This window comes from Lissotriton helveticus, chromosome 3_1 (assembly GCF_964261635.1).
Source record: "Lissotriton helveticus chromosome 3_1, aLisHel1.1, whole genome shotgun sequence".
Taxonomy (NCBI): domain Eukaryota; kingdom Metazoa; phylum Chordata; class Amphibia; order Caudata; family Salamandridae; genus Lissotriton; species Lissotriton helveticus.
The window spans coordinates 1,543,296,557-1,543,323,668 of NC_136061.1; the positions used below are offsets into that span (position 1 = coordinate 1,543,296,557).

Here is a 27,112-nt window from a genome sequence, read left to right on the forward strand (position 1 = left end):
CATAGTTTGGCGATGGCCACCGTAAAAGGAGCGCCCACCCCATCTAGTCTTCCGAAATCTGGGGATCCTGAGTTTTTTACAACCTGAGGATCTAAGTGGTCTGCCAGGAGTGTACCAATGAAAAAGCTCATACATTTGGGTAGGGTCCTTGCGATGAAGAGGGTTAAAAACTAAGCATAGGGCCTTGAAAGAAATTCGCTTTCTGATAGGTCAGCGCCTTGAGACCCTTGGGTGACTAGTTGTGCTTTACAAGTCACCTGATTGATAGGAAGCCAATGAAGGAAACAAATTCCTTCTTTAACCGAGTGATGTTTGGAAATGTTCAGAATAAGATGGGCTGCCACACTCTGTACGATCTGAAGTTTGTTCAGGGAGGAACTATTGATATTAAGGTAAAGTGCATTGCAATAGTCCAACCGTGAAGTGACAAGGGCGATAGTAACTGACTGGTGCCCTTCCGATGGAATGTACGGAAAGATCTTTTTCAGGGTCCTGATGATGTAAAAACAGGTGCTGATAATGCAACTGACCTGTGTGTCAAAACTCAAAGTATTATCAAAGATGACCCCAAAGTTTTTAGCTGACTTGAAGGGTTGGGGAGGGATCAACAGACATCTGCCCACCAAGTGTTGGACCAGATGGAGTTTTGAGAGTCAAATACGAGCACTTTAGTCTTGCCTGCAATAATCGTCAGTGAATTGTCTTTCATCCAGCAAATAATGCTGGATATGCACTCAGTGAACCTCTCCGCCACCAAAGGCAAGATACGTAAAATAATTTAAGTATCAACTGCATATGACAGCACTTGAACCCCAAATAAACGCATCCCATCAGCCATAGGGGCCACATAAAGATTAAAAATAGTAGGGATAAAAGATAAGCCCCGAGGCACCCCACCAGGGAGACCGTTCCCACTGATCCCAGCTTGCTGCAGATGCTGAACCATCCTTGCGGGCGAGACGGTAATACTGCCGACAGGTCAAGCATTACCAGGATAGCCGACAGATCGACATGGGCGCGGATACTGTCTGCAGCCACAATAAGGGCCGCCTCTGTACTATGGCCGGTGCAAAATCCATTTTGAGAAGGATCAAGGATCCCCTGAGTATCAATAAACTTTATCAGCTCATGATTAATATATTTTTCTAGGATCTTAGCAGGAGCCGGCAACCAGGAAATGGGATGAACATTTTTCACATTTTCTGGATCAGCATTGGCTTTCTTAAGAAGCGGAGGAACAACAGCTTCCTTCCAAATTGCAGGAAAAATGCCTGATTGTAGCATGCGGTTAAGCACCGTCTGTAAAAATGTAGCAATCAGATCCGAAGCAAGTACATTTTGGGCATGCAAGGATCAGACGGGGACCCGGATTTTATACTCAGCAATACATTCTCGGTCTGTTCAACAGAGATAGGCGGGAAAGCTGAGAGAAGATTGTCAGGGGAGCCAAATACGGATTTGTCAGAAAGTATTTAATCTGCAGCAGGCAGCTTAAAATTTAGAAAGATGTTGAGAACTTTATTTTGAAAGTATACTGCTACTTTGTTGCAGAACTCATGAGAAGAATCGCGCCTCCACTGAGTAGGGGGGTCTGATAACTCCTTCACTGCCTTAAACAGCAGTTTGGGAGAATAATTCCCTGCCCTAATTTTCTCCGTAAAAAAGAGTGCTTTAGTCTGTATTATGGCCTATTTATAGTCCTGAAACAGTACTTTATGTTTCTCTTTTTCACTAGAGCATGGAATTGCCCTCCATTTTCGCTCCTGTCTGCAGCATTTCTGCCTTAGGGTTATGAGCTCTGTTGGATACCAAGGTGCAGAAGTCTTTCTTCTAACTGCGACCGTGGTTTAAAGGGAGCAACACTGTCCAGAGCTGTATTAACCCAGGCTTGAAATCCTTCCGCAGAAAAAGGGAAAGAGCTGTCCTTGGCTGGTATGGAGGATTCAAGGGTGGGTTCCCAGCCCACAGCTGTGATTTTATTTATGTTTCTGCAGCGTGATTGCTTGGTAAGGGTAGAGCCCATTCTACATGTGAAGCGAGCGACAGATATTTTAAATTGGATCACCTGCTGATCTTCCCAGCTGAGGGGCAGGACTTTCTCAATAACCAGATTGATATGGTTAATAAAAATCCCATCTAGAATGTGACCAGTCATATGAGTAGGAGATTGCATTAGCTGTACAAATCCAAAATTGGACATAAGTTCAAGGGATAAGGCAAATTCTTTACACAGAGAACCGTCAAAATAAAAGTTGAAATCTCCTTGAATATTGAACTGGGAGGACATTAAATGAGGTTTCAAGGTCTGGCACCAAGCCACGGTAAAGCTAACCCGAGGGCCCGGCGAACGGTATACCAATAGGCCTGAAGCAGTGTACTTGCCAGAGAGTTTGAGCCTAAATAGGGCAACGTCCTGAGAGTCATCTGTACTCTTGGCCACAGGATTAAGGGTGCTGCTGAAAACCTCACATGCTATTAAGGCCAAGCCACCCTCCCTCCGGCCTTGACGATCACTTCTAAGAATAATATAGCCTGGGGGGTCCGTGACCACCAACTCAGGGTCAGAGTCCTCTTTTGTCCAGGTCTCCATGATGAATAGGCAGTCAAGATACAGTGAGAGAATTAGATCACAAACCTCCGATTTATGTTTAGTAAGGGAGCGCAAGTTAGTTAGCGACCCACGAATATGCATCAGACTGTCCCCCTCCCCAACATCATCATTTAGAAATCTATCCTCATCAGACCGATGGAACATATTGAGTAGATTCCCTGAATTAGAGTAGGAAATACAGTCAAGATGAAACATACAGTTCTACTTTGCTATCACATAAATTCGATTTAACTGGGCCTGCCCCCTTAGGATTTCTGGGTTGGAGGTCCATAAGTTGGGCATGTGAGTATTGCCTTAACTCACCAAAATTGGGATGGGACTTGAAACTGCCAGCATCCCTGGCCTCAGGCGCCGTGCAGGCACAGACGGGCCCAGACAGAGTTGCCTTTGGTGTGTCCACTGTGTGTGTACGCTGTACGTTGGCACCAGCCTGCACCTATGCTGATGCTAAAGGAGATCAGCTGGACCGCATCCGTCCAAAATGGCAGTCGTAACGGTCCAGCAAGGAAAGCCTATTTGCTGTTTCAGCTCCCTTCACCTAAAACGGCAAGGGCGGCGGACCAGGGAGCTGAAAGAGCACAGAACACACACCAGCGGTAAGGAAAGCACCTTGGTATTGCCCACAGCATATCATTGTGTTACCATTTCAAGATGGCCAGCATGTTGGTTCTAAACATGGCAGCCATGCCCAACGTAAAAACAATGATACTCTATGTTCAGTGCCATTGTAAGGAATCCACATGCTGCTATGTTTCATTTTCTTTGTTATTGCAAGCTATGCCCAGCATGTTTAGCTAGCTGCATGTTTTCATTTTTCTACTTTTATTCTTTTAATTTATCTTGCATACACTGTTGACGTTGCATGCGTGTTTTATTGAGGTAATTATGTGTTTTAATACAAGAAAGAGTCAGTGGATGAATGGATTAATGAGTGCAAAGATGCTTGACAGTGTGTATGTGTGCTGATCTATTGAGTACCTAAACCCATCAGGGACAGAGAAGACACTTTCATTAATAAACCATACCTAATGGTATTGCCAGTGTTTGGTCAACCGTGCCATGAGGCTGCTTTGCCTGTGTCAACTCATTCTTTCATCTAGGCTAAGAACTGGGGTTATACAGAATGGCTTCCAAACTCTCCCACAAGCTCCATATAGCAGCAGACAAAAGCACGATAGAAAAGGGACTCCCTGCATTGCCAGATGTTCAGTTTAAATGCATGGATTGTGTTGTCTCAGCTTCCAGCTCTGAGAACACTTGCAAAGCACAGGTTTTCCCTGGGCACCTCAGATTGAACCCGGGGGAGCCAGAGATGAGTAGTCAGGCTGTGTCAATGAATTGTGCCAAGGCTCTAGGGAGCCCAGGGCTTAATTTGAGCAAGTGTTGCTGATAGCTGCCAGGGCACTCATTTTTGGGGACCGCACTTATTTTTCTGCATCAGACATTTAATGAAAGCAACAGAGGGAAAAAGAAAGAAAGCAGAAAGACTGAGTAATAGATTGAAGGGAAAAACGCCATGAAGTGAGAGAGCAGGATCCTGCACGAGTGAGATAAAGGGTCTGTTAGTGGATTAAAGCGGCATGAGATGCTGTGGCGGCTCCTCCGGCAAGGCTCCTTGAGCAATGCAAAATAAAAATAAAACGATAATAACAATAAGTTATACCAGGTTGGTGGGGCGGGGCTGGCTTGCTGTATGCACTCACTCCCTACGTGCACATGACGGTATGACCAGCCCTTGAGGGCCGGCCAAACCATCATGCGTACTGGCATGTTCTCCATTCGGCTGTGTTGTACAGTCCCATAGAGAACATGCTTAGCCTCCTGAAGCACTGCCTGAGCAGCCAAACAGGCGGCTCAGACCAATCACGATGCTGCTCAGGGAGCGTGGTGATTGGCGGGGAAAGTCCGTAAGCTTCGGTGCTTCCGGTGCTTCCAGCAGACAGAGGAGAGGCGTGCGGCGGTGGCTGCGTCAGCTGCGAATATATGTTTCAATTTTAGGGTTTAATAGAAGTGTATTTTTTAATACTGAATGTAATGTGACTGTGAAAGCTAAATCAGTGTTGTTTGTAAATAAATAGAACTTAAACTAATCCAAAGGCACTACTGGGTTTCAGTATTCTTGTAATGGTACCTATTATTTACAGCGCTTACTATTTCGCTTATTTTTCAGGCAGCTGCAACTCCACCAGTATAATAGTCATAACATCTGCCCTTTGATTAACCGTCTGAGATGTTACAAATGGAATCCTAATCCATAATATACTCTGTGTCTACGTCCCTGCTACTCCTATGTGTAATTAATCCATTCTTTCAGATTCTTACCCTCCCCCTGAGACACATGAGTAAATTGGTCCGGGTGTAAATTGTCCAAGTAAATGTATACCATACACCAGTGATTCATTTGTAAATAAAATAAGTGCCAGAGTCCTTGTCAAGAGGCCACCGCAGCTTGCATCACTCATTGCTCTGCCAGCGCTGCCAATGACAGTAACTACACAATGTACTAACCCTCACACTGCTACAAGTGTGACATTTCAGACCCCCAAACTATAAGAATGGGTTTGGTGGCTGGTATTCGTTGTTTTTAATGTATATTGAATTAATAAACAACTGTTGTTCTGCTCATCCTTTGATTGCACAAACAGCGCCACCATGTGGCAGCTATCATAAGCGCTGGTGTCGACAATTCAGTGTCAATGCTGAACACCGGCAACCACCGGCTCAAGCACTGCCATGCACAGAAACGAGGGCATTGCGGCACTTGACTCAGATGTAAGACATGAGCAAGGTATTCCTACATCACCATTGAAGCTAAAGTGGGCCCTTTTAAACGTTGGTATTATTTTGCTGGTATTTGTGGGGCACACAATCTTCCATTGGTGTGTCATTGCTGGTAGTCCAGGAATTTGAGGGTTCCTCAGCAGACCGGGGTCTGCTTTGGCTTGTGAAGAGTTGCTATGGGTAATGTGGCTGGGTACATTCCAATGCTGGGTGATTGTGTCAACTTCAATGAGTTGACGGTGAATGTTCCTAGTCGTTGATGGTGAGACCGGAGGGCTGTAATAAAGTGATTAAATGTCCCCATAGAGCGTATCACAAGCCCATTGTCCAACATAAGTATATGAGTGTGTGTGAGGCAATCATCAAGCTCTCTTGTACATGGTGATGGCTTCTTTTTTATTTAATGGTTTTTTTGTAGTGCTACTGCACCAAAATGTATTAATGTGCATACATCAAAACAACTAAGCAGCTGCCAAAAGACATCTTGAAACTGATTCCTAACCTGGCATTGATACTAAAGGGTTAGGCCTGGTGTAAGGTGGCCAGAGCTGTGTTATACAGATCCTGGCAAAAGTCAAGTAGTTGGTTTGTGACACTGTCTTGGTGCTTTGCTGTTAGAGTCTGGCTGGCCATGTTTGATGTAAGGAAGTAACTCGTGGGTTGAGTGACAGGGGTTGATTTCAACACTGATGGGCTGAGAGAGAGACCCTGAGGAAGCAGCAGATTATGGTCCCATAGGCACCTATGAGATTTGCTGCTTCAGAAATGAATGCTCCTGGGCACTGATGCAGAACCTGAAATTCTGGTTTTCTCCTCAAGACTGAATCTAAATCCTCTGGCTTTTCAGCCACTGTATTTAGCAAAAGCAACCGTAACCTAACCATTGACCCAGCTAAAAAAAATACCTGGAGAGGTTTGGGTAGTGGGCTTGTTCGCTTTTCTCTCCCGGTGCCATTTGGGGCAGATAATACAATACTTTCCAGGGAGTCTTTTAGGTGCTAATGAATTCAGTCAGGGTGCCATACACTTAGTGAACAAGTATAGGCAAAGTCAATATGTCTCACCCACGGGCATGGCATTGGCAAACAGGTGAGGGTGGCTAGCTGGTGGGGGGGGGGTGGATAACAGGATACTTTTAAAAAGTACTATAAAGCGGCTATCACTGGCTGTTTTATATCAATTTTTAGATCAAGATTGCAGACAGGGGGTGGTGGGAGGGGAGTAAGAACCATGGATGGGATGAGAAAAACACAGAAGGGGCGGGGATAAGTTAAAAAAAAGAGAAGGTTAAGAAATAGGTAAGGGAGGGAGAGGTGAGGAGAAAAAACGGGAAGGGAATGGGAATAAGTTTAATACATTAACAAAAAGAGCAATGGTGCGACCAGAGTGGACCCTGCCTAGCCTGGGCCCACTCAAACATTTATCTCCTGATGGATTACTTATTTTAGCTACATGAGAGGTACAGGGAGAAAACTATCACTTGTTAACATCTCAACAGCTTGATCTGATTTTAGTATGGTTAAATTATAAATTTAGAAACATTTCAATATAGACCAAATTCAACATGCTCATATAGAAATACAGAAAGAATAATATAAGTCCAAATCTCCTGAACAGATTTAGGGCCTTATTACGACTACGGCAGTCTATTGCACTGCCGAAGTCGGGGCGGCAGTCCACCTGCCATATTGTGACTATAGCGGTCGGACTGTCACAGAACCACAACAGCTGCCAGGGATCTGCGATCCCTGGTGGTCTTGCAGTGGTGTGAGGCTGGTAATGTGCTGGCGGTGCCATTACAGCACTGCCAAGCATATTACTAGTTTCCTCACTGCCACAATTTTCATGACGGTGAGCCCATCATGAAAAGTGTGGCAGGGAGGAAACAAAGGGGGCCCTACATTGCCCCCTGTTGCCTCTGCACCATGGAGTGCATGCAGGGGGCACAACGACTGTATGTATGCACCCCAGTTCCAGCAGGACATGGACTTATTAGTCCATGCCCTACAGGAACTGCCTTTGACGCTCCCATTGCAGTGCATATTTCAAAGGCGCCACCCTGGGACTGCAAAAGAACTGCCAGCCAGAGACTTTAAATTCATACTCTGTTGGGCAGCCTATTTTGGCGGTCTCAGAGCGGTGCAGCGGCATGGTGGCCGCTCCAAGATCGCCAATTTCAAAATAAGGCCCTTACTCTATATAATTCAAAACAGATGACCAATTCTCTGATGACGATACAGATATTCTACAATAAGAATTGGGCATTACATTGTATCGGATGATTTTAGCATGAACAAGATATCTGTCCCTACACTACCTTAAAAGGGCAACCCTAAACTAAGAAGCATTTGGTAAAGATGAAATCAGAAATTCGTCAGCTGTCGGAGTCTTCAGTCGAAGACACTCCTACCATGTGTCAAGTAGCATAAAGCCACACAAGCAGAAGCATAATAGATCTGCTCTCAGTGAAATCCTAAAATGACTCCCCCTTTCCCTGACTACGTTTCAGCATTAAATATCAATTGCACTCAGGGTAGGTAATCCCAAGTGATCCTTGCTAATGAATTCCCATGGCTCCGGCTCAATTGGATACTTGCACCACCTTTCCCACATCGATAAGTTGCAACTTCATTCGTCCTTGGTCGTTCCTCTCCTCTTCCATGAGAGCTGGCATCCTTGCTCGTTACTGTGCTTCCCCTTGCCAGCTTCGTCTTCTCATGCCTTGCTATATAATGAAAACAAAACCCTTCAATGCTAACTAATGAGGCTTTGTCAATACCTGCAGTGGAAACAAAATACAAGCAAATATATTCAGCATTGAAGGTTAAATGCAAATTGCATGTTAGATTTTAAACGTGAGCATGAACTGAACTGGTTTCTCGAGGTCCACTCTAGTCAACTTTAACAGTGCACAGGGTTACAGAATATATGTACATTTCTAACCACACATTAAATGCAGCTTCTTAAGACACTTATAAATTGTAAAGGATTACAAAGATGTAATTCTAAATGCACCTGCACAGAAAGAATTCTTGTTACACGTATAAATGTTTAAACGCTCTTTTACACATACACATTTTAATTTATTAACCTCACAATGGGACACATTTTGTTAACTTCTCCTGTCACATTAACATATAAATGTTACATGGACCTTTATTAATACGTTCAATACACAAATTCTTCAGGAGGAGTGCTTTAAATATGCAATACTACACTCTCTCAAGTAACAATAATTACACAGAATATATTTGAGTGATGACTACTCATGATTATAATGCACTCTTACAGTATCTCAGATGGGATGAAGATTACACTTCTCCAACCTCTTCATGGCTCAGAAACAGTACCTGAACTCCAGTGAGAGCAGTGGATGCCAACGGGGGGCACTAATGAAAGTTAAATAATCTGTACTTGGTCCGCTCACAACGGCAAGCATAGGAACTGATGCATGACAAGCGTTGCCCAGTGAGAAGGCAACAAAGGAGAGTGACAACGATGCTAGTGAATGGAAAGCTATGGGCAGGTTCCACGCCCATTACTGAACACAAGAGTCTCGCAAGTGAAAGTACATGCACTAGTGAATGCTATCACAGGCTTGAACTAAAAATTGCCAATGCCTATAATTCCTTTTACTCACTCACGTTTGCTGTTCATTTCTTGCAGTTAAGGCTGCCTTATGTTATTGACATCATATGGTCAGCATTTCATTTTGTCAATGCGATGTGGCCAGGGTGCCATGTCATCGAACTCCAGTCCATGTGGCTAATGCTTTTTTATTGTAATACAGCTTTTATACATACCCCATGCAATGCCATGAAGCAATCCTATTTGCTTTGGGTTTCTAGTGCCCTTGTGGCACACACGGTTGACAGGGAGTTAGATGCAGTTTAGTCTACGTAGGGGTGTTGGATGAGGTGTGTAAGGTTCTATGAGGTGCTTCACACGTGATGTGGCAAATGTGCTACGTAGAAGCAGAGATGTTTTAAAGCATGGGCAAAGTGGGCAATTGCCCTTCGCCACCACCATCCAAGGAACAGCCTGGCAAAGTGAACTTTCTCTCTATCTCACATCTGTCTGTTTACCCATCTCAACCTTTAATGCATTCAATTTTGTTTGGCATCATGGAGCTTGAGTTAGCAAAAAATGGGTAATAAAATGCCAAGCTTTTCCGGACAGGGACCACTAAAGTATGTCTTGCTTGGGGCCCCCAAAATCCTTAAGATGATAATGCATATAAACGTCAGGTCTTGTGGAGAGTGAGAAAATAGGTGCAACCATACAAACCTGGTTCTTAGGAATGGTCAGTGTCTTAAAGTTGAAACAGCCCCTTAGCATGTGGATAGGCGCAGTCTACCAGGGCGTATATTGAGAGACGGACAGAGACATATTTCCTGGTCACACTTCAAAAGAACCAGGGTATAAACCATACATGGTTCATCCAACAGTAAAAGAGAAACAATCCCTGCAGTCACTGCTAAAAATCAGAATATAAATTGTGCGGGCTTTACTTAAAAAGACACAACCCCTGAAGACTCTTTCAGACAACCTGTATGTATGCAGTAGGGTCCACCAGGTTATATGCCACGCGGGGCCCATCAACATTCAAGAGAGGCGCAATCCCTGGATATAATGTCAAACTTCGGGGGGAACATATATATACCACGCCGACCCAGCCAGAAGGGAAAGTCTCACAACTTCTGCACCCCATGGGTACATAGAATGTGGGATCCACCCTAAAGCAAGGAGGCGTCACAGCTCCCGCAGGCACTGTTAGGTAACCATATGACTATGATAAATGGGCCAGGTGTACATCTTGGAGGACTGTACATCCATGAACTCTAGTCTTGGAACCCCATTGGACTTTTGGGATATAATCAGTCTACTCTACTACACCAAGGGTGTTTTCATAGACTCCGGTAACCCCCCCCTTACTTTAGGACGCATGGTCCAATCCTGCTGAGACTTATCATTGCAGAGCTATCACCAGTGACGTGTTTCTACACAGTCATTTTAAGGTTGGAGGCCCTGCTGAACCTTGCTGACTAGGAACCATTGCACCACCACGGCCGGACTAGGGAACAGAAACCAGCCCTGGCAATTCCTGGCCCTGGTTTGTGCTACTGAAAGGGTCTGGCCCCGGGGTTGGGGGTGCTAGTGTCAAGCTCCGCTGCCGCTTTTGTCACAGAGGGGGCGATATTTCAGCTCTGCTGCAAAACTGGCCCCCCAGTAACAAAACCGGCCCCCATGGGTCAAAAACCAGCCCCCACCCTCCCGGCTCATTGGGAAAATGCACAATGCCCGCTACGGCCAGTTCGGCCCTGCGCACCACGCTGGACACCTGAGAGGAGCTCTCTCTACTGTTTCCTGGTGGGTGTCAGAGCTAGATGTCTTGATGTCTTGATGTTAGACGTCATGCAAAAGTTAGGTTGCACTATGGTTGATGCCAAGAGGTTACGGCGCCATGTTGTCAGTGCCGCGCTCTTGGTGGCACAGCATTAGCCTCCTTACCCTCTCTCATTGGCTCACTCTTGTCCATTGTCTCTTCTTCTCACAGTGCCGCTCTCGCTGGGCATGGAGATCACAGCGCCAGCCATAGTCACCGCTCTCAATGGCACGGATTCCCGCTTGCCCTGCACCTTCAACTCCTGCTACAAGGTGGACAACAAGCTGTTCTCCATGAACTGGACGTACCGGGAGTGCGAGAACTGCAGCGAGGAGACGGTGAGTAGAGGGCGGTACCCCGAGATGACACCACTTTCATTGCTCCACCATCACCTTGATTCCTTCCCTACCCCTATACTTTCCTCTTGCCCCTATATTTTTTCTCATTCCTCTCTTATACCTCACTCTTTCAAATGCCTCATTCTCTCCCCTCTCTGCTTCCCCTCTCTTCATACGCTATCTCCTTTCAATTCAGTTCTGTGCCCCTACCACTATTTGTCCCCCCTTTTCACCTTCCTTTAACCTTCTCGCTCTTTTCTCTCCCTTTCTCTTTTCCCCTCCTCCTCTACCCTCCAATACCTTCCATTTCTTTCTTCGCCCTCCAGTTCGCAGGGCACTTCCCACCTCTCTTCGCCGCTTCTTTCTACTCCCTTGACTCTCTTTTACCGTCATGCTCTCGCTTGCCACCCGCCAGCCCTTCTTGCCTTTTCTTCTCAACGCCCTCAACATTTCATACATTGATTTTTTTAGCTCTACGCCGAGCTATTAAAAGCTTTTATTAGAATCTCTTGTCTTCTCCTCCCACTTTTCCAAAGCCCCCTCTGTTATATGCTGAGCAGCACTGCCCTCCATTATCGACAAGCAGTTGCAGTAATCAAACGTTCTGGGGGGGTTCTTTTCAGGAGGGCACAGATAGGGAGCTGGGGCGGGCACAAAATGTACCATATGTTTCATGATGAATTTCATTGCCACTTTATGCGGAAACCTGGCAGGAGATTTAATGTAGTACTCTACCGAACACAAACACCAAAACAAAGTTGAACAAGCATTGGCAAAGCCAATCAGTATCTCCTTTGGGCACTATTGGCTTTGCCAATGCCTTTTGAAGATGCTTTTCAGCATCAGACTTTTGCCTGGCACTGTGCAGCATCATCAAAAAAGCACAAAGGCACAATGTTGCAACTCTCAATAATACCACACACATGCATAATAAAACATGATGATGCCATTTGCTCTCATTTTGATATTTACTAATACAAAATGGTAAATGCCACTTATATTATTAAATTAAATAAGCTTTTGTAATGACAATTGGGCTCGCCTTTGGGGCCAACTGCTTTTGCGAAAGCCTTTGCTGATACGGTCCAGCGCTAAGTTTAAAAAAAGGTGCAATGACGCAGCTGCTGATGAGTCATGCCATTCCACTGGCATCTGTATGTGTGATGACAAATGTGTGCGCATGCATCAGAATGCATGCGCATACCAGCAAAATGAGGCGGACACCATTTGCTGTCATAATTAGTTCTCGCCTAGGTAGCGCATGCGCTGTCTCTTCGAGACCTGCACTATCTAGGAAATGGGCTTGAAACAACACCCATCTTTTCATTGGTTCCTTTAGAAATTCGGGCTTTCCATTAGTGAATACACTTAGTAGTTCCTCCTTTTGGAATTTTGTATCCTCCCATATGGACTGGCCCTTTTACATGTGTTCTTATTGTTCAGGTTATTTATACTTAGAGAGAACTCATTTTGTAGTTGGCCTGCCTCTTTGCTCATTAACTGTTCTGTTTACTTGTGCAACAAAACTTTGGTCGCTTCATGTGGTTGCCTCCACCTCACCCCTCCCACAACACTGCTCTGGTCTCTTGTGCTTCCCCCTCACCTTTCCCAGAGCACTGCTTGCAGGCCCACACCAACCCTCTGAGGCCACTGCTGTTTTGCTTGTTTGGTTAATTTATGCAGTATATGAAGCTCATGAGGGAGAGAACAACGCAGATAGCGAAGGGACAGGGGAGAAGTACATGAGAGAAAAACACAGAGAGTTTGATGATGGGCATTTGGAGGAAACACAAACGGGAGAGACGGGGAGAGCTGAAAAATATATGTACTCTCATGAAGTGCTTAACCAAAAAGAACAGAGAAGTTCCTTAAAATAGAAAAGAACTCAGGGAGTCACAGAGATAGTAAAGAAGCTATGATCCATGGGCACGGCAAACATAATTTTGAGAAACCGAGACAAGAAAAAACATTAAATAAAAAGTTACAAAAATTAGAAAGACAATAAAGGCAACCAATGGTAAGAAAAGGGCAGGCTGTAAACCCGTAATATGCCTTTTGCAACCAGATAGTTTGCGCTGTCTGGTAGGCTCACCTAAAAATAAAGATTTGTTTATAGCAAAGCTGCAAAATGTTTTTAAAAAAGGGGACTATGGGGGTGGGTTGGTATGGAGGAGAGTACAGGGGAGCGGGGTGGAGAGTGTGTAAAAGCATTGCATTAGGAAAAGAGCAATACAGGGGTGGGCAGAAGCGCATGTAGAAGAAAGAATACAGCATGTGGGAGCGGGAGGGAGAAGAACACATAGCGTGGGGTTGGGGATCTCAACATGGAGAGTGGTGGATAAAAGTATGCGAGAGGGCGAGAAGCACAGGAAAATGACACCAACACAGAGTATGGAGGAGAAGCATACGAAGCAGAGAAAGTGTGGGGGCTGTGGAAGAAGTACATGAGAGGGAAACACAGAGAGCATTAGGGGGCATTTGGGGGAACACAAATAGGAGTGAAGGAGCGAGCTGGAAAACACACACACACTCGTGAAGTGCTTAACTGAAAAGAAATGAAAGGTGCCATAAAAGTGAGCAGTTGAAGAATAGAAGTCAGCCAAACACAAAGATGTTATGCTCCAGGGGAGAGACAAACTTAATAGGAGTAAGAAAAGCCATAGAATAAAGAGAAAGCAAATGCGAGAGACAATAAAGCCAACCAATTGTAAGGAAGGGGCAGGCTCTAGCCCCTGTAAGTTCTCAGTAACACCACCACAATAGGTATTTTGCAACCAGACAGTTGCGTTGTCTGGCGGGTTCCATCTAAAAATTAGGGTGATGATAAGGCAAACCGATGGTACGCAATGGCCAGGAAGTAAGCACCTGTGAGTACTTGGTAAACTGGCAATAGACATTTCCAAGAAGACAGTTTGTGCTGTCTGGTAGACTTGACCTAAAAAACAGACCTCAAGAGAGAAGAGGGGCTGCAGACCGAATACACACAGTGGTAAAAGCTTATGTCTGTCTCTCAAACAGCGCAAGCAACTTAACGCTAGCTAGTACTAGTGCTCTCTATATCAGCAAACAGGCTCTTCTAACTTCTGGGAATGTAAGGCTATTTATTTTATTTATTTATGTTCTTATATAGCGCAGGACTCGACCCCCTGAGGGGTATCTCCGCGCTTGCGCTTTTACCAAAAAAGCCTAACCATGATCATAGACTGTGAGGGAATCAATATTTTAATATTTTAATATTTTAAGAGGCCGAAAATAAATATGTTTTTAGAGTCTTCCTAAAAGACGGAAGGTTGGTGATTTGTTTCAGAGTAGGGGGGAGTGAGTTGCATAAGATGGGGCCTTTGTAAGAGAGAGCTCAACCTCCCTGCCTAGCTTTTCTAATCCTTGGAACCTGGAGCAGTTGCTGCCTACTGGAACGCAAAGTGCATCCAGGACTGTAAGGGTTGAATTTTTCATTCAAATACTTGGGTCCAGTGCCAAACAGACATTTATGTATTGTGCAGCAAATTTTGAATTTTACACGTTGCCTAACCGGCAACCAGTGGAGTTTGTCCAGGAGGGGACGTTAAGCAGTCCTTGGCTGAGAATTGAGAACAAGTCTCGCTGCAGTTTTCTGGACCACTTGTAATCTTTGTAGTTGTTCCTCATTGGCCGAGATGAAGAGGCCGTTACAGTAGTCCAGCCTACTGATTACCAACGTCTGGACAAGTGTTTTCCTATAGTTATCAGGTAGGAATGGAAAGACACGTCGTAGCAGTCCGATGACACGGAAACAAGATCCTGCTAGTTGATTTGTATGTTCTTTAAACAAAAGTGCCTTACCGAGCCGCACACCGAGATTTTTTACGGTCTGTTCGGGCCTTGGTGCTGGTCCCAAATCCAGGGGCCACCATTCTGGAGACCACAGAAGCGTGGCCTCCCCGAACAGCATGACCTCCTTCTTGCCTACGTTGCACTGGAGGCAATTTAAGGCCATCCAGTCCGATATTGCCCTCATTCCGTCCGCAAAGGATTTTTGTATTGCGGGCGTGAGGGTCTGAAAGGGGAATAGAAGCTGAGTGTCGTCAGCATACGACACCGGGGTGAACCCATGTGCTCTTACTATGTCTGCCAAGGGGGCCACATACACATTGAAGAGTGTGGGGCTTAGACATGAGCCCTGTGGCACTCCCTTGGTGAGCTCCCTTGAGATGGAATGATGGGAGCCCAATCTGACTCCTTGTAAGTGGCCCGAGAGAAAGCTCTCCAACCATGACAGAGCCACACCTCCTATGCCCACCTCCCTCAGGCGACCGAGAAGTATCTCATGTGACACCGTGTCAAAGCCAGCGGATAAATCTAACAGCACCAGAATCATGGAACCCCCTCCATCCAGTGACATCCTGATATTATCGGTCACTGCGAGGAGGGCAGACTCGGTACTGTGATTGGGCCTAAACCTGGATTGAGAAAAGTCTAGACTCTCCGCTGCCTCTGTGTACTTGGACAGATGGGTGTTCACATGTCTCTCGGTCATTTTGCTAAGGTAAGGCAGGAGGGAGATGGGTCGGAGGTTTGAAAGGTCTGTCCATGGAAGTGCCGCGTTCTTTTGGATAGGGTTCACCACCGCTTTTTTCCACTCCGTGGGCACATGTCCTTCCCTGAGAGAATGGTTTATTACTGCTTGGATGTGAGGTCCAAGCAAAGTGCTCAGGGAGGCAACCATTTTGGCGGGCAAGAAATCATCGGGAGACCCCGATTTTATGTGACTAATGAGAGAGGGAAGATCTAAGTCACTGACTGCTGGAAATGTCATAAGTGAAATATCTCCATGTATGGGCAGAGTAGAGGGGATAGAGATTTTGCTCTTTTGGCTAGGAGCCCTCATAATTTTATCATAAATCAAATTGATTTTATTTTCAAAAAACAAAGAAATTTCATCACATAGGAATTGGGAAAAATCATCTGGGCTTTCACATGCTACTGGTTTTACAAACGCCTGTAGTATTTTACATAGTTCCTTGGAGGAATTACCCGCCTCTGCGAGTTGCTGAGTAAGGCTGTTCTTCCGTGCCAGTTTGATATTTTTATAGTAATTAGACTGGGCTTCATGATGTGCTTTCTTGCTTTCCTCTGTTCGCGTTTTCCTCCAAATCTTTTCTATCTTCCTACACCCCTGCTTCTCTATTCTGAGTGCTTCAGTATACCATGCTTCCTGCTTGGAGATGGGGTATTGTTTATGTAGCTTCAGAGGGGCTAGTTTATCAATTGCCTCTGTGAGAGAGTTGTTGAATTTGGATAATGCGGACTCCACATTATCCTTTTCTATAGGGATAGGTTGCTTCCATACCCTCTGCGGTTCCTCTACCGTTACTTTGTGCCACTGTCAACGCCAAATTGGCAGGAGAGTGTTCTTTTGAGAGGGTTTGTCCACTCCTTATAAAGAGAATTCCACTATAAAGTGGTCAGACCAATTTATTTGAGCAGTGGGTTGACACCGTACTTTAGAGCAATTGGAGAAGAGCAATTCTAGGGAGTGACCTCCTTTGTGTGTGGGTCCGCTGTTCTGCAAATCTAAATCAAGGGTGGATAGGTCAGCAAGCAGAGATATAGTTTCTGGGTGCGCAGAAATGTCTGCATGAATATTAAAATCACCGAGAAGAATAAAATCTTCCTTGGCTTTAAAATGTGGAGCTAAAAGCTCCAAAGGAGAAAGAGAGAAGCCCACGCTAGGTCCCAGTGGGCAATAGACTAAAGCTCCTTTCCAAAAGATTTTTGTGGCAGAATTAATTTTAAAAATCATTATTTCTAATTGTGGGCAGTACTTTTGTTCTAATATAGTAACCTTCAGGTGTTCTTTGTACATGATGGCTAGACCACCACCTATTTTTTCTGGGCGATCTAGATTTACAAACTTATATCCTAAGGGAACCCCTAGTGCTGTAGCAGGGACGGTATGGGGTTTTAGCCAGGTTTCCATTAGGAAACATAAGTCTGGTTGCAGTGTGTGTACCAGGTTCCATACTTCAAGTTGGTGTTTAGGCAGGGAACGGACGTTTAAGAGAAAACACTTTATCCCTTTTAATGGTGCTGCTTTCGCTTTATTTTCCTCGATATTGGAGCTAGCGTGGGATGCTTGAAAATGACAGTTGATACATGAAAAAGGGCCCTCTGGACATGGCCAGGAGTATCTAATACATCCTTTCAGTGGAATTGTCCTTAAGTTTAATAAAGTTTGGGCAGAGTACCTGATAATGCGTGTCCCTGCAGATGGTTTGTCCATATGAATCGAGCCCATAGCCCTTAGCCCCGTCCTGTCGCGGACGGGCGCCAGGCCCGGACTGGCCGTAGCGGGCACCGGGCAATTCCCCGGTGCGCCGCATGGGTGGGGGCGAGTTTTGGGCCCCTGGGGGCCGATTTTGTTACAGGGCCGTTTTTGCAGCTTAGGTGCAAGATCGACCCTGTAACAAAATCGGCCGAAAACCGGCCCTGGCTAAGAGCTCGGTGGCACCCCCAACCCCCCGGGGCGAAGGGGGTGAGCGCTTTGCCAGGGCCGGTTTTGGGTCCCAGTCCGGCCCTGACGGGCGCAGACGGGCAGCTCTTTGGCTGCTCTTCGGCGTGTCTTCGGCTGCGCGCCCGGTAGGGGGCGAGGGCTAAATAGCCCCTGAAGTAAAACCACTAGAGCGCTACCCGCTCCAGTGATTGCCGGAAGTACCTGGCTCTCACCTGCCTGCCCTCCGCACAACGGTACTAGTTACCCTGTCGGAACGGGGCGGACAGGAAGGAGAGTTGAGCCAAGGCTTCTCGCTGCCCTCAGGAAATGAAAGACTGCTTCCCCTCCTATTAGATCAGGTAGGGAGAATCGGCGCGATGGCGCTCTATATAAGTATTAATTCTGGCGTGATAACAGTCAGCACAGAATGCGAATTCAAAGTTTAAAACTGTCCAATACAAATACAGTGAAATTAAAAAGGTTTACACAAAAACAGCATAGAGCGCAATTTAGGCAACCTGGTCGAAGCAAGCGGGTCGGGGACACTGCCACCGACGCCTTACCGCCGCTTCGCCGTTGCTGATGCTCCGCCTAAATAGCCCCTGAAGTAAAACCACTAGAGCGCTACCCGCTCCAGTGATTGCCGGAAGTACCTGACTCTCACCTGCCCGCCCTCCGCACAACGGTACTAGTTACCCTGTCGGAACGGGGCAGACAGGAAGGAGAGTTGAGCCAAGGCTTCTCGCTGCCCTCAGGAAATGAAAGACTGCTTCCCCTCCTATTAGATCAGGTAGGGAGAATCGGCGCAATGGCGCTCTATATAAGTATTAATTCTGGCGTGATAACAGTCAGCACAGAATGCGAATGCGAAGTTTAAAACTGGCCAATACAAATACAGTGAAATTAAAAAGGTTTACACAAACACAGCATAGAGCGCAATTTAGGCAACCTGGTCGAAGCAAGCGGGTCGGAGACACTGCCACCGTCGCCTTACCACCGCTACCCTGTGATAGGGCAGTGAACTGCACCATTGCCTTCTGAAAATTGGTTATGTTATATTGTTATCTTTTTTAAGGTTGGACCTGCCTGATGGTGCCCGCTCTCAGGTTTCAAAAGATTTATTGTGGGCTAGCCAAGAACTTGCTGGGTTTACAGCATGCCCATTGATTTCTATTGGTTGGCTTAATTGTCACTCTCATTTGCTTTCTTCTTATTCGTTTGCTTCCCTTGCCCAACTTGTGTTTGTTCCTCCCCTGAAGCATAGTCTCTTTAGCACCCTCTTGACTGGCTAATAAATGCCCTTCCATTGTTTACTTTTAGGAAACAACTTTTTTCTTTTGGTTAAACACTCCATCAGAGTGCATGTGTTTTCCAGCATTCTCTCTCTTGTGTTACTCTTCCCTCCTCCTCTGTCCAATATCTTCCTCTCCAACTCCCCCTGCTCTGTGTTTGCTCTCCCCCTTGTGGCTGCTCCCTCTCACACCCTTGTGCTTCTCCACTTGCGCTCTGTGTTGCTGTTTCTCTCAGTTACCTCTCCCTATCACCCCTGTATTGCTGTGTCCCTTGCAGGGCTTTAAGTGGGCCGGGTCTCACCTGGTCTGAGCACCAGCAGTTTTCTTAAGGAGTCCGCAAAACGGATCTCTATCGGGCTCTGTTTTGTGCCATGGCACAGAAGGTCCGTTTTTTTCGAGCCTTATAGGGGAAGGGACATCCTTTCAAGAGAGTAATTTTCTCTCTGGATTTCTCTTCTCTTTTCAGAACTAAGGAGCAGCAACATTGTTGTGGTGTCACCAGGGCTTTATGTGGAAGCTTTTTCAGTATTATATACAAGCCACAGTTGCTGCTTATTTATCTTATGCAACTAACAACCATTGACAAACCGATAATCCTGACATGCTGTAGGTATGATGTTACTTGTTGTATCATATATCTGGATGCAATGGCAGAAACAAAAAAATACCAATCGGGCGGCACACTATGCTAAGCACAAACTTTTAGCTTACGTGATTTTAAGCTACGCCCTTAATTACATTGGCCACGCCTCCTTGAGAACCCCCCCCAAGTTTTTTTATCCCACTTAAAGCCCTGGTCCTTTGTATATTTCATCTTCTACCCCTATTGTTCTCTCCCCCACCGACTTCTGCTTGCTCCCCATTGCTTCCCTGAATCCACTCCCTACTCACTCCTCTATTGCCGTCCTAACCTCCGCCATTCTGTTTTTTTAATATATATACTCATTTTGTAAGAGGGCCAGGAAGGAAATTGCTGCCTGCCATCAACAAAAGCACTTTCACTCACTTACACTTTTTTATTGACCGATCTAAGTGGTGTCCTCTATCGTTGATCAGCCAATAAAAAACATAAAACATGACAAATAACATAAGACCTTTTATGAGGTCAATAGCCTACATAGGCCAGTCAAAAACAAAAGTGCATTCCTGTCCACACAGCTCTGCCTTTCAATATTCATAACCCTAAGAACGAGTTGACTGACACATGGGTGCAATCAGGTTGATCAATTTACTGCTATATCTAATGCGATTATCCTTTGGTGAAGTAACTTGAATAGAGGGCACCTTAAAATTGTGGCAGGCAATATCCATCTACAAACTCGTGTGTCAGGCAATGCCTACTCCTGTTTTAATCAATTGTTTTTATTATAAGCATCCAACTCTCCTTGTTGTCTTAAATGTTTCTGTATGTATTGTTAATTGTACTTTTAAGGTCATATTGACCGAAATAAAGTTTTTATTGACTATTGACTGCAATTAGGACGCTTATCTTCCTGTCTCAGAAATTAGTTGTTAGGTCCAGTCCTTTGTTTATGGCTATCTCATTTTATACTGTTTAAATCTGTGTCAGGGAGTCTTGCGAATGGTTACTTACCACGCTTCGAGGTGAACGCCTTTTTGACGCCCCCAGCACACGGCCACAGCAGACGATCTGATTAATGTACGACCCAAATGGCATGAAGTGCGGAACGTAGCACACTCCCCCAGCGTTTGTCACGTCCCCAGCGTGCCCCTTGATGCGGCGCAATTGAGTAATTGGCGCTTCACATGGCATGAAGGGCGGACACACGCCCACAGCGCGGACACACGCCCTCAGCGTTTGTCACGGCCCCAGCGTGTCACGCCCCCAGCGTGCCCCTTGAAGCGGCGCAATTACGACTCACATGGCATGAAGGGCGGAACGTACCACACGCCCCCAGCATACGCCCACAGCAGAACGCAGACACGCCCACAAGGGACTACTTTGCTGGCACGGTTCTTTTACCTTTTAAATGTATATGGTGGCCGTCTGCATAGCCTATGTCCTTCTGCTGTAACTGCCCTTTCCAACGCTGTATTGGGTGTTGTGATTGGTTTGTGGTTACTGAGGTTACCCGCCTCAAAGGTTTGGGCTCTCTCTTTATAATATTAGTATATATATATATATATATATATATATATATATATATATATATATATATTGATACGCCTCGGTTCCTTTTCGCCAGAATTTTCAGTGCTCTCTCGCCGGTTCGTAAATCCCCGCGGCAGAACCACGCCGCATTTAAATCCACAACCAATTCCCCCAGCTGGGAGAAAAACGGGACTAACTCGCGTTTGTCTTCACTTATGTGCTTTTTTATTTAATCTTCACAGCATGGAGTTTCTCAAGCAGGCAGGCACAAATCTACGGGTTTCGGGATAGCATATCCCTTGTTCATGATCAATTTGGCTCCAGGCCCTCAGTCTCAATCTAGTGAGTCACATTATTACATCATTTCCTGTTTGATGTTATTTTGGTCCTCGGCCTTCTGGATGATGTAGTTTTTTGCAATTTTTTTATAATTTTTTGTATCCGTCTGCATAGCCTATGTCCTTCTGCTGCAACTGCCCTTTCCAACGCTGTATTGGGTGTTGTGATTGGTGCTGTGGTTACTGAGATTACCCGCCTCAAATGTTTGGGCTCTCTCTTTATAATATTAGTATGGATGTTAAAAGTTTGATGAACTGTACCATCATGTTGATGGAGCTTTCTGTCAATAATTTAGCGCATTGATAGGGATCAAAGTGACGGCAGTTCTTGCCAGTGTTAATAGATGTCCGCTGGGCTGGTGGACATCTGCAAATTTGGTGGGTGGATTAGCTTGAGCTACAGTGCCTGACCGGGCTGTTCCACTCCCTCCAGCATCAAATTGAGTTAGACAAAACATCACTCTGTCAATGACCCTAGAGAAGCTCGTCTGTCCTGAACGGCATATACTTGGAGAGTCTATGAGCATGGAGACACATTTAGCAAACTACTCTACTGGCTGGCCACTAGAATGATGACCTCCAGGATAGTATCCAAGATCCTTGACTGTACCAGGGTGCGACGCTGTAAAACTACAGATGTTGCATCAACGTTTGATGACTATTATGGTGCCCTCTATGCTCATCAACCGCAATCTCAAAAAGAACGTACCTGCTCAATCCTTGCAGATAACCCCTTGCTTTCGCCCACCTTATCCTAGCGGAAATATCTAGTTTTACCTATTACAGTGAATGAAATAGAGGGTGCTCTGGCCAAGATGAAAGCTGGTAAACATGGGCTGGATGCCTTTCCCATTAAATAGTACCACACATTTCAAGATACCCTCACCCTAGTCTGTTATGCTCTTACGTGGAAGCTGCGTCCAGGGCAATGTTCCCTTCAGTACTTGATATTGTGACTATAGAGATAACTCATTAAACAGGGCTGGCTACAGAGTAGAGCTCCTCTTATAGGCATATTTCACTGATTAGTTCAGACATCAAGATTTTCGCCAAAGCCTTCACCCATAGGCTCCTCAAGGTGCTGCCATTCCTTGTTCACCTGGATTATTGTATCTGCATGCTAAGCCGCAGGAAGAGTCATTGCATTAGAGGCCTAATGCTGGAGGTAGCGTGCCTTCAAGGTATACAAAGTCCCTGCGTCGTCCTGCTTGTGGACTTTGAAAAAGTGTTTGATTCTGATGACTGGTTCTTCCTCAACAAGGTCCTCGTGTGGATGGGATTCGGACCTTGGTTTTAGCTCTACGGCTCCATCCGCCCAACTGTGAATTAATGGTGTGTTGTTTGACCTATTTCCAATCCCTAGAGGTGGCTGGCAGGACTGCCCCCATCGCTTCTTTTCTTTGCCCTAGCTATGGAACCTTTGGCTCAACTGATTTGGTATGACGTGCAGGCACAGGGCTGGTGCTGGGGTGTGGGGAGGTAAAGAGAGCTGTTCTTTATACTGATGACATTCTTCTATACTTGACTAAATCCCAGGAAATAGGGACATGCACATTGTAGATCCTAACTCTTTATGAAAGAATCTTCTGGACTCCAAACAAATTATTCCAAATCATTGTTGATACCTCTTAAGGGTGATTCAGATACGACTGCCTGGCAGCCATCGATCCCACTTAAGTGGCTCAGTTTTCAATACCTGGGCATTTATATCTTGCTTGAACCAGGCCTGACTTGACGCCTCAAAAGTCCCCTCCCCCCTCCCCCTCTCCCCCTGTCCAACATGAAGCAGGATATTCAACAATGGCCCCATCTCCCACTCCACATCCTCTGCAGAGTAACATTGTTGAAAATGATGACTCTTCTCTGCTTCCTCTACATTTTGCAGAACTTCCCACTTAGGATCCGGCCTCCTGGTTCTATAACCTTATGGCCATGATTCACTCCTTTCTCTGGGCTGACCGTCCTCCTCGTATCGCCCTAGACAAATGTAGCCAATCAGTGTATGATAGAGTGATTGGCATGGCAGAAGTGTGGTTAAATTAATAGTCATTGCAACTCCTTGTGATAAATGATTGGCTGAATGGTGGATAGGGGGACCCAAACTATTGAGCGCAACTGTCCCTCCTCTTAGGCCACGATAACATTATGAACATACTCTATGGCAGGCCTACCCCCAAACATCATCCAGGAAACACCAGAGTGGTGCTCCTGGCCTTCTGCTTGGTGCTACTTATGACAGGATTGGACAGGAAACTGACGCTCTGGTAGGAAAATAGTTTTGTCATGTTTCGCTGTTAGAAGGGTTCGGTATCATTTTCCTGGGAGATGTTTGGCAATGACCTAACATGGAATTTTTTCAAGTCCTTCAGTCCCAATTTTTTTTCCCCCAAAACTCAATTCCACAAATATGTACAGCTACGACATGCACCTACATGCCACCAAGCTGAGATACTGGAACCCCTTGAATACAGTCCACTCAAAACTAAACCCCTCATGGGTTGCTTGGGGAAGGGGGTTATCGCCTAAATGTATTCATCATTATTGATTAATACACTAAATAGGTTTGTAGACCTCAAACAGAAATAGGAGGGCTAGGTGGGTCCTTTGGACATTGCTGATTAGAAAGATTCTGGGATGCTCCCCTCCCCTGACTTTAGTGATTGCTTCCCCATCTGCGGCTCATTCAACTAAAATAGTTACATGCTACATATTTCACACCTCGACTTCTTTGGAGTGGCCTCGGGCTCACTACTCGCAACTTTAGTGATTGCTAAATATGGGAGGGCCATTGAAGGGTACTTACCTGGGTATTGGGGACACTAGTGGAATTGTCCCCTAGAGTTACACTATTAGGTATGTGGAAAAGTAAATTTTGCCATGTTCTGTGTCCCTACGTGTTCCCCATCTTATGTTGTATGTGCATGATTAATATGCATATGTATTCCCCATGATCGATTAAAGACGCAATTACAGTTGTGTCCATCTCCAGTATGCCAGTTTCCAGTTCTCGTGAAAGCTACGAGTATTAAGCCTATGTAAAGTTATGTTGCCACGTTTTACAGTGTGCACGTTAAATTCATTGAAAAGTCCCTGTTTCTAGGCCTCAAAAGGGCCCGGACTCAGATTCAGCTCCTGTCTCCTGAACCCTCGCTGAGGAGCGATACAGCCCCCACCTGTATCCCTGACCCTTCACTTACTTCATGCCTCGCAGTGCCCGGCCCGGCCTGGCTCTGCCTCCCAGTCTGCCAAGAGTATGTTATGATTCTAGTTATCAGCCCAGCTCTCCTTCTCTGCATTCCTAAGCTACTGAATCGCATCAATAGTTTCCGTCATGGTCTAGCCTTTACGTCTCCATGTAAGAGAAATACTGTATTAATGGTCATTTAATATTCCTCAACACGCACTACATGTAGAATAATACATGCACCAGTCTTAGTGTCTGTTAGCCTTTACCCTGATAACTTTTGGATTCTATCAACATGTTCTCTAAACATCAGATACTAGATAGTGTTTAGGTACATGTCGCTCTGACTCTCCAGACTTCAGTCTCTTCTTCTAGCGCAGAAGTCATAGCCCCCAGCTTCTCCCTAGTAACACGTCATTGTCAGTTTGCGCGCACCACTAGGTTAGAGGTCCCGGCTCCTTAGGTAGCCCCCTCCATGTTTCCGCCCCATTTGTGACATATTCTGTTACGTTTACATCACATGTCTATGTTCACGCCTCTTGTTACACCTACTTTCTGCCTTATCTTTCGCGACTGCTACAGGCCCTGCCCACTGTTACGCCTACTGTATGTACTGTAATGCAATTGTTTTAACTATATATACTTGTGTACTGTTATTAAAAGCCAGCGCGCGCTCATTCCAGCTCCTGCCCGACAGCTGTCGGGGCCCCCCTGTTGGCTAGCCATCCCAGATCTTGCCCGTGCAGGTTGTCCTGTTCCTGTCCTTTATGCTGTATTAAACCTGCAAACTCCTACTACCTCGAATCTTGACTCTTATTTATTGAGCTATCTGTTATTGTTATATCTAGTCAAAAATAGAGGTATTATTTATTTATTTACCACATAATGGCGCCCGAACAGGGACTTGCCCTTTCCCCACGCGCCGGTGAAGCCACGCAAGCCCCCTGATCCTCTGCAGCCGTGACGGAACCATACCGTGCACGTGCAGATATTTCTGCTTCAAGTATCCCTCAGGCCCACGGAGGAGACGGAGGTTGCGGTCCAGCATCCAGACGAGGCGGTGGAGGAACGCGGCGAGTCCCGACCAGAGCCCAAGCCGAGAGTCCAAGGTCCGAGGTATCCGGAGGCCCACCCGTAACAGAAGTCCGAAGTTCGTCCGTCCGGCGTCGTAGCAGTCCAGTCCAGTCCGAGGCCTTCCGTTCTTGCTGCCCGGTGAGTACCGTTGCTGGGGTAGTATCTAGACAGGGTCAATTGCATTGTCTCTGGTCCGTGGGTTTGGGTACACAGATCCAACACGAAGTGTCCACTTAGGTGGATGCGGGTCCTGACGTGTCTCTTTATGAGACCGGTAAGTTTCGTACTGTTTCAGCAGTGCATCTAGTTTCTGTTCTAGTCCGTTCTGTTCTCGAGAAATTCATGTATTCTGTTTTCAGTATTCCAGGTAGTGTTTTGTCCGAACTGTTATCCTAAATGTCATTCAGGTATTTCAATGTCGTGGTATGAATGTGTTGTTTAGTAATCATCGTGTTCATTGTGTATTGTATTGTGTCTAGACTCCAGCCCAGTCATGCCATTGTTTTCCAAGTTACGTCAGTTAAAAACTAGAAAAGGTCTGTTAGAAGAAGCAGTTCCTGTCCCGCCTAGGGACAGTCCAGGTCATTTTATGTATCAAAAGCATGGCATAAGTGCCATATTGTATCTAGATTTGTGGGTGGAGTACACCAAACAGTTAGAAGAAAAGTATAGATGGCCCGTATCGGGTACATGGGATGCCGAGTGCATCATGCGAGTAGAAGAAGTATTATGGAAAAAGAAAGCCAGACAGTCACAGAAAGATGCCATCGAGTTATGGCGCAAAGAATCTCATAAAAGAACCGAAAAAGAAATCAGAAAGTCAGAATTAAGTCGAGAATCCTTAGAAAAAGCCCAAGAAAGGGAACTAATCGAAATAGGTGAACGAGTTAAAACCGAACAGTCAGACAGGCAGAGAAATGCCCTTATTAAGGGTATGTATCCTCTTCTTGCCGAGGGCTTGCCAAAAGCAACCCCGGAGGCATCCAGTAATTTTCCGCCACCCTTAGTTCCGACCAAGCTACGTCACAAACAGACCGCAGCTGATATTTTTCTCTCGTCCTATTTGGACGACACAGTCCCAGAATATGCAAATCCTGTTCCACCAGCTCCTGTAAATAATGTAATTCATGGTCCTCCAGCCACCGGGGCACCTGTTACAACACCTGTTACGGTACCCCCGGTCCAGCCCGTAGTACAAATTCCCGCCACATCAGTCACTCTGCCAGCACGAAGAGTATCAGTCGACGATTCCAGTATAGGGGCCGCGGGAGGAGGTCCTCCTGGTACCCCGCCGCCAAGTAGACGTTTAGGAGCAGTCGAGTTACATGAACGTGCGTTACAGCGTACGCCCAAATATAAGACTATTGCAGAAATCAGGCGACTTCTTACTGAATGCTGTTATGATCCAGTCCCAGGCGAGGATAGTATGGTTATATATTCCGTACGTATAAGGCAGGTGTCCGAGTATTTGGTCACCCTACCGAATATGAAAGAAGATCTAGACAGAATGTATCGTTTCATTC

At 45.8% G+C, this 27,112-nt stretch overlaps 1 pseudogene across 1 annotated transcript in view; it reads left to right on the plus strand.

Annotated features, from left to right (window-relative positions):
- LOC144823607 (sodium channel regulatory subunit beta-2-like) overlaps positions 1 to 27,112 on the plus strand; it is a 122,015-nt pseudogene that overhangs the window by 56,423 nt on the left and 38,480 nt on the right. The window contains exon 2 of the transcript XR_013608820.1: positions 10,950 to 11,116. The product of XR_013608820.1 is annotated as a sodium channel regulatory subunit beta-2-like (transcript). The remainder of the gene's footprint in view (positions 1 to 10,949; positions 11,117 to 27,112) is intronic.